Source organism: Triticum aestivum, chromosome 5D (assembly GCF_018294505.1).
Source record: "Triticum aestivum cultivar Chinese Spring chromosome 5D, IWGSC CS RefSeq v2.1, whole genome shotgun sequence".
NCBI lineage: Eukaryota > Viridiplantae > Streptophyta > Magnoliopsida > Poales > Poaceae > Triticum > Triticum aestivum.
Genome location: NC_057808.1, coordinates 30,194,657 through 30,204,849, shown reverse-complemented (window position 1 = coordinate 30,204,849; position 10,193 = coordinate 30,194,657). Strand labels below are relative to the sequence as shown.

The following is a 10,193-nucleotide window of genomic DNA, read 5'->3' as shown; positions in this document are numbered from 1 at the left end:
GGCTCAGCCACGCTGCTCTCTCTGCCACAGGAGAAAGAACAGGGAGGAAAGAAAGGGAGAGGAGGCGCGCGGCGCGGTGGCTTTAGCCGCCGCCGCCGGCGGCCGGACAGGGCGGCCGGGGCGCATCCCCGTGCTCAGCCAGTGGGAGCGGCGAGAACGAACCGAGCGGCGCGAGGGGGAGGAAATGACTAGGGTTCGCCTCGCCCCTCACCGCATCGATCGACTTTGATCAGGCGAAAACGACGCTGGTCCGTCGAATCGCTATGGACGGTCTAGATCGAAACCCTAGCCCCGCCCTGGGCCACTGGGCCGAAAGAGAGGGAGGCCGGGCGCAGTCGCCGCTGGGCCGTGGCCAGCCGCCGCGGGCGCGCTGGGTCCAGGCCGGCTGGGCCGCGCGCTGGGCCGAGGCCTTAGCCGCACGCCGTTGCTGCTGTCGATTTTGTCCAGTTTCTGGGCAGATTTTAAATAGCTTTCCTATGCAATTTTTTCCAACGAAAATTTTGTCTAGAAAATAGAAAAGTGACAGAAAAAGTTTCTGAAAATGCAAAAAAAAAATTGTCCAGAAAAAGAAATGTTCATGAATTTTATAAAGAAAATTAAAAAGTTCATAATTTTTTATTCTGTCAAAGAAAAAGTTTCTGTAAAGAGTAAAAGTTCGTGAATTTTTATTCATGATTTTCCACTGCATAAATAATCAATAGTGCTCTTTTACAAAGAAAATAAAAGTTTAAAAAGAATTAAGTTTTTTAAGAGCATGTTAAAGTGAATATTTTAATGAATATGATTATGTTATTTGTATGACCAACATTGTTAATAACATGATCATGTTTTATTATTGAAATTTAAAGGTGCTCTTTTAAAAGTGAATCGAACTAAAGTAAGATATTAAATTGTTGCTTCTCTAATGCATTTTTGAACCAACCGGTTAAAATTGCTTAGAGAGTAAAAGAGTACAGAATTATTTTTGAATAGAATATTATAAAGTTTCCGCTGCAAAGTAAAAGTTTTATCCTCCAATTAAATCGGAACCAACGGGAAAATTTAATTGGAAGAAATGTTCTTAGCAATGTTTTTCCCCTGTGGGTGAAATAAGATGCAGATAGTTTCCACTATGACAAAAGAAAGATATTTGTTTTAAAGTTAAAATGTGGTATTGTTATTTTCTGACCAACGTTGATGATAACAATGCTATCATTCTATGAGTCTTATGTTCAAAGTTTAAATCTCTGATAAGTTTTGTATCAAAGTGGTCAATTTTCAGAGAACGGATTAAGATCAAGAAATGCTCTTGAACTAGAGAAATGTATATTTCTTGTTCCTGCTGCAATAAAGTTGATGGTGAAGATTAATTCTTAGCAAAGTTGTTTAATAGAAATACTATCATCACATTGTTTATAAGTTATATGCATTATTTCCATTTCCGCCCAACGGTGATATGGAATTAATGTATAAGGATGATGTTTATTCTAATTCTGCCACAATGGTGATTTAGAATATAAAAGAAAGTTTCAAAAGTTTAATGTGCATTTCTTTTAACCAAACCAACGTAGGGTTATTTTTTATGCCCATCATTGTTGATTATTGGCTAAGTTTTCTCAGACTAAAAGTTTTGCATGCTTTCATTCGTGAAAGCGAATGGCTGGGTGGTACTTGTGACCCAAAAGATGACCAAGAAAGGTCATAACGTGAGGGAATATGTTCTCTCTAAAGAATGGCATAAAAAGAAAAGAGATAGATCATTCAGAGTCTTGGTTGATGAATGTCTTTCATGTACTCTCTATGAAGAAGTTTTTTCAGTCAACATGATTTGAGATGAAAAAAGTAACATGCGTGTTTAATTTGACCAACGTCGGATCAAGCATGTGTGTCAAAGAGCATTCAGATTTATTCCTAAATTTGATGATTGAATATGCAGTCAAAAGAGCCAATTCTGGCATTTATGTTCCCTTACAAGGAATTACCCGCATGGTGGGAAAAGATGATTATGATAAAACCTGCATGGCGGAAAAAGCCTGGGAAAATACCTGCGTAACGGGGTAAAGCTGACATAATATTATGTCAAAAATCCCGTATGGCGGGAGAAATTATGGCAAGAGAAAAATATGATAACTCATGTGCTTTTAATGTATCCCATTCTTGAGAGAAAAGAATGGAGTAGCTGAAAGGCGCAACCGTACACTTATGGATATGGTGCGCAGCATGATGAGTTATTCCAACTTGCCATTGGGATTATGGATGGAGGCGCTTAAAACCACCATTCACATTCTCGATAGAGTATCAAGCAAGTCGGTGCCCAAAACACTGTACGAGCTATGGACAGGATGGGTTCCCTCCCTACAACACTTCAAGGTGTGGGGGTGCCCTGCTGAGGCCAAAATGTTTAATCCAAACATTGCAAAGTTAGATCCCAAAACAGTAAGTTGCCACTTTATTGGCTATCCAGACAGATCAAAAGGTTTTCGTTTCTACTGCCCTGACAGATATACAAAGTTTGTAGAAACAAGACATGCAGTCTTCTTAGAGGACGAAATGATGAGGGGGAGCTTGCTAGCTCGGAAAATTGATCTTGAGGAGAAGAGGGTGCATGCACCTAATCCGATGATTCAGGAGCCATTTTTCTCACTACCAGTTGCAACTCCACCCATGACAGCTATGGGGGAAGACCCGGAACTTGTCCGTCAGGAGCCGACTGAACCCGATGTTGAGCATGAAAGGGAGGTGCAACAGCAAATTTTAGAAGAAGTGCCAGAAGTTGAGCCACAAAATGTGCCAGAAACTGAGGCCCTTAGAAGGTCTACAAGATCAAGAAAGTCAGCTATTTCTACTGATTTTAAAGTTTATAACACAGAAATGGTTCATATGGAAAAAGATCCCACCTCATATGAAGAAGCCATGAGAAGCCCTCATTCATCGAAGTGGATGAAGTTGAGATCAAGGGGGAGAATGTTAGGTTGATCTCTCTCCCGTTCGAACCCAACGGGTCGAACGGGCCCCTGACTCGCGCCCTGATCGGGGGCGCCCAACCAAACCATGGTTGGTGGGCCCCTGTGACCCGCGCTATATAAACAGAGGTGGGGGCCGGGGCACGACTCACGAGGTTAATCGCTGCCACAATCCCCACCAACAATCCCTACCGATCTAGGGTTAGCGCGGTGCTCACGGGAAGCTCCACCTCCACCTCGCCCACTCTCCGCCGTCGCCGTGTGCCCTAGCATCACGATGGACTCCGGCTCGAGTTCATCCGCTGCTGGACAAGGTAGGTTTGCCGGATCTATTAGCCTACTCCGATCCAAAGATCTATCATCAGGCAGCTGGACCCCGGCGTCATTGGGCAGCTGATCCGCGCCGTGGCGCTCCTAGCTTACGCGTCGGCACTTCTGGCTTCCACAGCGGCGCTAATCTTGGCCGTCCCCGTGACGCTGCTGGTGTGGTACGACGGGCACCCCATGGCCCAGATGTGGACCATGGCCGTCTCCCTGTGCACCTACGTCTTCCTCTTCCTCTTCGGCATCTGGCGCAGCTGGCCGTTCTACACCGACCTGGCCCGCGTTTCATACGGCCTCCTCCTCGCCGCCGTCGCCGCCGCCCACGTCGGCCCGCGCACCGCCGTCTACGCCCTCCACCTCAGCACCATCTACGCCGCCGCGTACCTCGGCTACGCCCTGGCCATGCACCGCCTCCGCGCCGGGTCGACCGAGCGGGCCATCGAGGGCGAGGCCACCACCACCCGCAGGATCGCCGTGACCGCGTTCTGGGCGACGGCAAGCTCGACAGCGTTCGAGGCGGTTGTCTTCCGCGTCGCTGCGATCGACGAGATCCAGACCGTCTTGTTCCTCTCGTCCATGGGCGGCATGTACGCCGCCGTCTTCAACATCCTGGTGGTCAGCGAGCTCATGGGCGGAGCTCTGTTCCAAGAATGGATGCCGTTGTTTCTTCTGGCGTGCAGCGCTTGCTGGGTGGTTTCTCTCATTCTCGTTGTGTGCATCGCGATTTGTCCCTTCATCGTGGCAGGCGCTGTCACCGCGGCGCTGTTCATGTGGGTGCTCATGGTCGCACTGCTCGCCTTCCTCTTCTACATGTCCTACCTCCACACGTGTGCTGCTGCTGACGAGACCGTTGACCAGCGCGGCCACAGATGATGATGATTGGGAAGAGCACGAGGAGGTTGTTCTTCCACTTTCATGCATCATCTGATCATGATTTGCTGCCGTCGAATTAGATTTAGATAGATAGATAATTAAGGTCATTAGCTATTGATGTGTTGGTTTGTACGTACTCGTACTAGTTTAGTGTAATATTGCACTGCAGGGACAGTTTCATCCATGGAAATAATGTCTGTTTGGCGTCTAGCATTGGATTTGTAAAACGGCTAATTCTTTTTCGATTTTCTGATATTTATCTTTTTTGTTGCTACAAGTGCCTGCATAAGGGACGAGGATCCCCTGCCGTACGACCGGTTGCCATTCCGTCACTGACACGTGGGCCCACCTGTCAGTGGCCTAACGGCAGGCGCCGTACGTCAGAGGAGCTCCCTCCCTGCATAAGAGTCTAGCGTTGTAGATGCTATAACTAGCATTCAGAATCAAAGAAACCGTTGGAAACATAAGCAATTTTTAATAAGCATAATCCACATGTGCTAGCAAAACAAATCACAAACGAGAATTTTTGACATTATCCACACATACGTGCTGGTAGGGATGTCCATAACCATGGCTTTGCGAGCGTTGGTTGTCAACAATGGCGGTGGAGATGACGGCTTAATGGTCACGCACACAACCTCCGCGATGAGACTCACCTTAAAGACAGCTGCACAAGACCTTTGCTACGGGACTCACCTTAAAGACAATGCATCAATATGAACTTGGTCAAAAAACTAGGCAATGTTAGGTATTACAACAAAATCTACTATATCTAACAGTTGATCCCCCGTTCTCCACGTCCCTCCGGTTGGCTCATCCTTCCTCGACTCCTCGCCTCCCGAGAACTAGTGCTTCGACTCTTTCCTCTTCAGCTTTCCCGGTTCATGCTTTGTCTTCTTCTCCTTCCATCCCCGGCAACGTTTTCACAAATCAACATGAAACCGGTGGCGGCATGCAAGCAATCATCCACTGCCATCACCCGTCGAGGGATTTTATTGCCCATCTCCTTCCGTTGACGGGACAAATTGGGGCCCTCGCTCCGCAACAGACGCCTGCTCTGCGAATCAGAATTCAGAATCCTTCATCAACCTGAGTTGAAGCACCCACCGTGATTCATCTCCTTCCGGTACCATGTGGGGGTTGGATGGGATAAGGCTGCACACTCTTCGTCCCCAGCGCCAGCGACGCACTCAAACACCTTCTTATAGTAATCTTGATGATTAATATCTTTACGTGTTGTTAGTGTCCGGTTAGTACTTAGCACTAGTATTGGGCTACGTGTGTGGCTATTGCCATGTACTCCCTCAGTCCGAAAAACTTGTCCCAAACTTGTCTTTCAAACAAATGTATCTAGCACTAACTTGGTGCTAGATACATCCATTTAAGAGACAGCTTTTCCGGACAGAATGAGTACACATCAACGGTGCCGATCGAAAAAAAACAAATTAGTAACATTGTCACGTGTTTCAGATTTCTACATGAATCTAGAACATTAGATTTTTCCAAGTGGTGCCCTAGATTTCTACATGAATTTAGGAGGATTTCAGTGAAACGAAAGCAGACATCTTTTGAAAGAACCCAATATGAGAGTAGTATCATACTGTGTATACCCGGAAAAAAAAGAAAGCTCTTGTTCATTAGGAAAAGAAAATCATCAGATACTCTTGTCCAAATGCTTTTGTTAGAGCACAGCCACCCGATCATTCACACACAAAAAAGGTAAGCAGATTAAAAGGTATACTCCCTCCGTCCGAAAATACTTGTCATCAAAATGGATAAAAATGGATGTATCTAAAACTAAAATACGTCTAGATACATCCCCTTTTGTTCATTTTGATGACAAGTATTTCCGGACGGAGGGAGTACAAGATTCTTGACATTAGTTCGTTTCTTGACAGAACAATCACGGTACACAGTGGTGGATCTAGGGGTGGGGTGGTGGGGCCATGGCCCTCACATACAATTTGCAGAACTTATTTTACTAGTGCATTCATATGTATATTCAGTACTTTATTAATTATTTGTAATGTGTTCTGACAAAAAATTACTACCCTTTGCAATGTTACCCTCACATTGGTCAAATTCCAGATTCGCCACTGACGTACAAGATATATCGCTGCCACCAGCAGACTGTCAAATATATAGTTCAAATGATGTTGTGAATCTATAACAGAGATATGCTGAACATTCTAATGAATCGCTGCGACGAATGGTTCCTAAAATCTTTCAGTGCTTGGTATATGTTTCCTATGTTATTACCTGTTCTGGCTTCAAGTTGCTGGGACCTTACTGTTGGGCTCAGAGACAAACTTGATCAATGAGTCTTTGATCGATAGCAGCTCGGGGAACTCTCTCTTCAGCTTTGCCGCATCCATCTCGTTGTTGCTCCGAGGTGCAACTATATGACCTTAGCATGTTCTTCTAGCGTGAAGCTTGTCCACTTGTAGCTGGGATCCATGTACTTCTTATACATCTCCAGAATTTCATTGTGGCTGACCACGCCAGGATTGGTGAAGTTTCAGATGCCCCGCAAGTTCCTTATTGCCATCTCAACTGAAATTGGCAAAAGCTCATCCAACACAGTCATGCTGTTTGGGATGTTTACCACCTTGTCGTAAGGCTAATCTTTGTGATGAAGTTTCGGGGATCTTTGAGGTCAGAGATGATATTGGCATCCGGACTCGTGCTCCTTCAACAGTTCCTCAACCTACATTGTCCTGGGAAAAAATTATAAGAAGTTTCTTCCACGATTTGCATCTTAAATTTAAAAACATAATATCGCCACACAGATAAAATACTAACAAAGTAGTACAGAAGGGAAGAAGCAGTTACCATTGCCTTGGTCTTTGAGTAGAATGAACCAGTAAAGTATGGTTTATCCTCTTCTTTGAGTAGAATGAACCGGGTATCAGCCTACCTAATATATCAATCATCACAGATTCCCACCTTTTGTTCTTCAGATGTTCCAACCTCACAGTTTTGATATCTTTTGTTTCACTTTTCAGTGGTTTTTTTTGCGGGAACACTTTTCAGTGGTTACAAAGCTCCGGAGTATGCATCTCGAGGAGTTTACTCAATGAAGACAGTTGTCTTCAGCTTTGGCGTGTTGGTTCTGGTGATTATTAGTGGCCGAAAGAATACCATGCTCGACAAGCAAGGGGATACTATTGGTGATCTTGTACGAGATGTGAGTGACCTAAACATATATTTCAAGCAAGATTTCTTATAGTTGGCATTATTCACGAGATGTTTACTTTTCTTGCCAGGTTATTTTCCTTCTTTTGCGCTGCTGTTCTCTCATGTCAAGCTTGTTGAAAAACTATTTCAGGCCTGGCGTATGTGAAGGAACAAAGGTTGCATGAGCTCGGGAGTCCGTTGTTAGGGGACAGATATGAAGTCGCTGAGATAACGGGATGTGCTCAGGTGGCTCTGCAGCTGCGCACATTTACAAATGAGCTCTTTTACTGTACCCATAAATTTATATAGGCCGTTCATTTCTCTCAATCTAATGGTTAGATTTTATCCGTACTCCGAAACAGCAATCAGGGAGTACCGCTAACCAACGCCAGGGAGTACCATCGTTTCAGGGGTAAAATCGTAATGGGGTGCCGATGGTGACGAGAATACAGTTACTAACAATGAGCTTCGCCGACGATGGTACCGTACACTCGTAGTCCGGCGTGTAGAAGCCATGGCGGAGCTGGACTGCCGGCCAGCTGATGCAGTCACGTGCCGGTGCCGAAAACCAATCGAGATGTTGCTCTCTGGCCAAAACTCAAAACTGAATCAATCCGGCCGCGTCTAATCGGCACTGCAATACTACTTCATGCCGGCGGGATTGAGAACACTAATTTGAGTGATTATAATGCCCATTAATTGAAGAAAGGATATATTTGAGTTGCAGGCATCAATCGGCCTTGTATGTGCGTGTGATGCGATTTGAGATGCGTTTGATCCTACTGCATTCAGTTCGTAGCCTAGATGTGTTTGATCCTACCAGCAGATTAGGCATGAGTGACATGCCCAGCGCAGCGGCATACGTGCGCAGGCCCATCCTTGAAGTAGATGCGATGATGGGTGACCGCCAGCCGCCACTTCATCCGTGCCGGCGGCGGAAGGTGTCATTAGGTTAAATAAAACTGTCCACAAATAAAAACAATAAAAAGTCTATAATACCCTTCTTCATCAACGGTTAGATTTCATTGGTACTCCATCCACCTTCTAGCTCTGGATTAAAAAAAACACCTTGATGCACCCTGCTGGTTAAGATGTTTAACACTGAAGTGAAGACGGGAAAGTTAACTCAGCAAACGAACTAGTACTTATTACAGTAGACAATGTCCAGTGAGAAACAGATGCAAGGGTCAGAGGAAGACAGAATGGGTAGTCCTCTTTGTGTGTCTGGCAAAGAGACGTAAGATTTTTCGAAAAAGAAATATATTAATATCGCGGAGATATCAATTACATCCGGCCTCTGCAACAACGCAATATCATAAAGAGATTACGGATGCACACAGTCAAAAATAATAATAATAAGAAGAAAAAAGATCCCCCAACAGTGATCAACTCCTCTTAGCTGCAGCAGGAACCACCGCCCAGACAACACCCAAAGTCCTAATTCTCCAAAAGCGATGCCTCCAAAAAAAAACAGTGCAGAAGCACAATCATCGCCCGATCCTAGATCTTAGGTTTTCACCCTGGAGAAAATCCACGCTCTCAAAACAATGCCTTCAACAAGGTCACTGCCAGGCACAACCAATTAAGGCCAGACCTTGGGTTTTCACCCTGAAAGTTAAGACCCTATACTCCGCTTGTGCTGCCGCCCCCACTTGCTGATGCCGCTGCCACGAGTCATGAATCACCAAGCAAAGTCCTCAACGCCGCGAAGACTCAATCCGCTATTACAAGACCTCAGACCTCAGCCACCATGATGTTCTCTGTCATTATCTTCACCATGAAAATCGAAATACCGACGTGTCCCATACTGTCAATAGATAACAAAGCTTCGCGGCACACCCTCCTGAAGCCACTCAGGCTGAAATAGGGGCGCACACGACCGAATCCCATCCGATCCAGAAATCTACAGGCGTCAAGCATCCAATGAAGATCTCCGGCGGAGCATTTCGGAACTCGTCAATGGCCAGATCCATGAGGGTCGGCAACCGACAGAACACCATCTTAGAGCAAAAAGAACCAAAGGACCGCGTCACCCGCCGGCTCCCAATAGCAGGCCGGAGATCTCAGCGGGCACCACCGCCACCACCCGCACCACGCGGAAATGACTAGCTGAGCCGCACCGAGCCCCCCGAACCAGACGCCGTGCAGCCCTCGCGGCTACATCGGCAGTCGTGGTCGCTGGAAAAATCCGGGGCCGCCGCCCCGACGCCCATCTCCGCCGTAAGAACCATGTCGTCCAGGGCCGCCATGGAGCTCCAGCTAAAGATCCCGCAACGCGGGAGGGATGGGGCCCCCGCCGTCATCAGTTGTGCGAGAGAGAGAGACGTAAGATGGCAACCAATTTGAATCTGAGTCTCTTGCTGCTAGTTTTAGCTAAGCCTGGGCCGACTCGGATTCAAATTGCTTGCTGCCACTTCTCTGTCTCCCGCATCTCTCCTTTCTTGCTTGCCCCGTTTCCCCAATTTCCCATCCATCTCACCTCACCCTCCCGTCGGCCTCCCTCGATCCATCTTCCTCTCTTTCCCAATGCTGGATCGTTGATTGTTTGATCGTTGCCCTCGCGATTCCACGGCCCCGTCCATGGGCGGCACCACGGTGCTCCCGCCGTCTCTTCTCCCGCGATTAACATATTCATTGACATGGATACACTGAGCTAAGGGAATTACAATGCATGATACATCATCTGAATTCAAAATCAACTCAACTAAAATGAGAAACGTTGGCAAAATCAATTCTTCCTCCTCTGTAAAGGCCAGTAGTTTGTTTGTATCTTGTGTTCTAATAAAGGGGCTTGTGTGTAAGAGCTGGACCTCCTTTTAGCATAGCTTGCAACGTCAAGATGATGTAGACACAAAACAATCATGTTTCTGATTGTCT

At 46.2% G+C, this 10,193-nt stretch overlaps 1 pseudogene; it reads right to left on the bottom strand.

The window, feature by feature from the left end:
- Positions 1-6,392: 6,392 nt before the first annotated feature.
- LOC123120177 (bifunctional dTDP-4-dehydrorhamnose 3,5-epimerase/dTDP-4-dehydrorhamnose reductase-like) lies at positions 6,393-9,565 on the bottom strand (annotated as a pseudogene).
- Between the last annotated feature and the right edge of the window lie 628 nt (positions 9,566-10,193).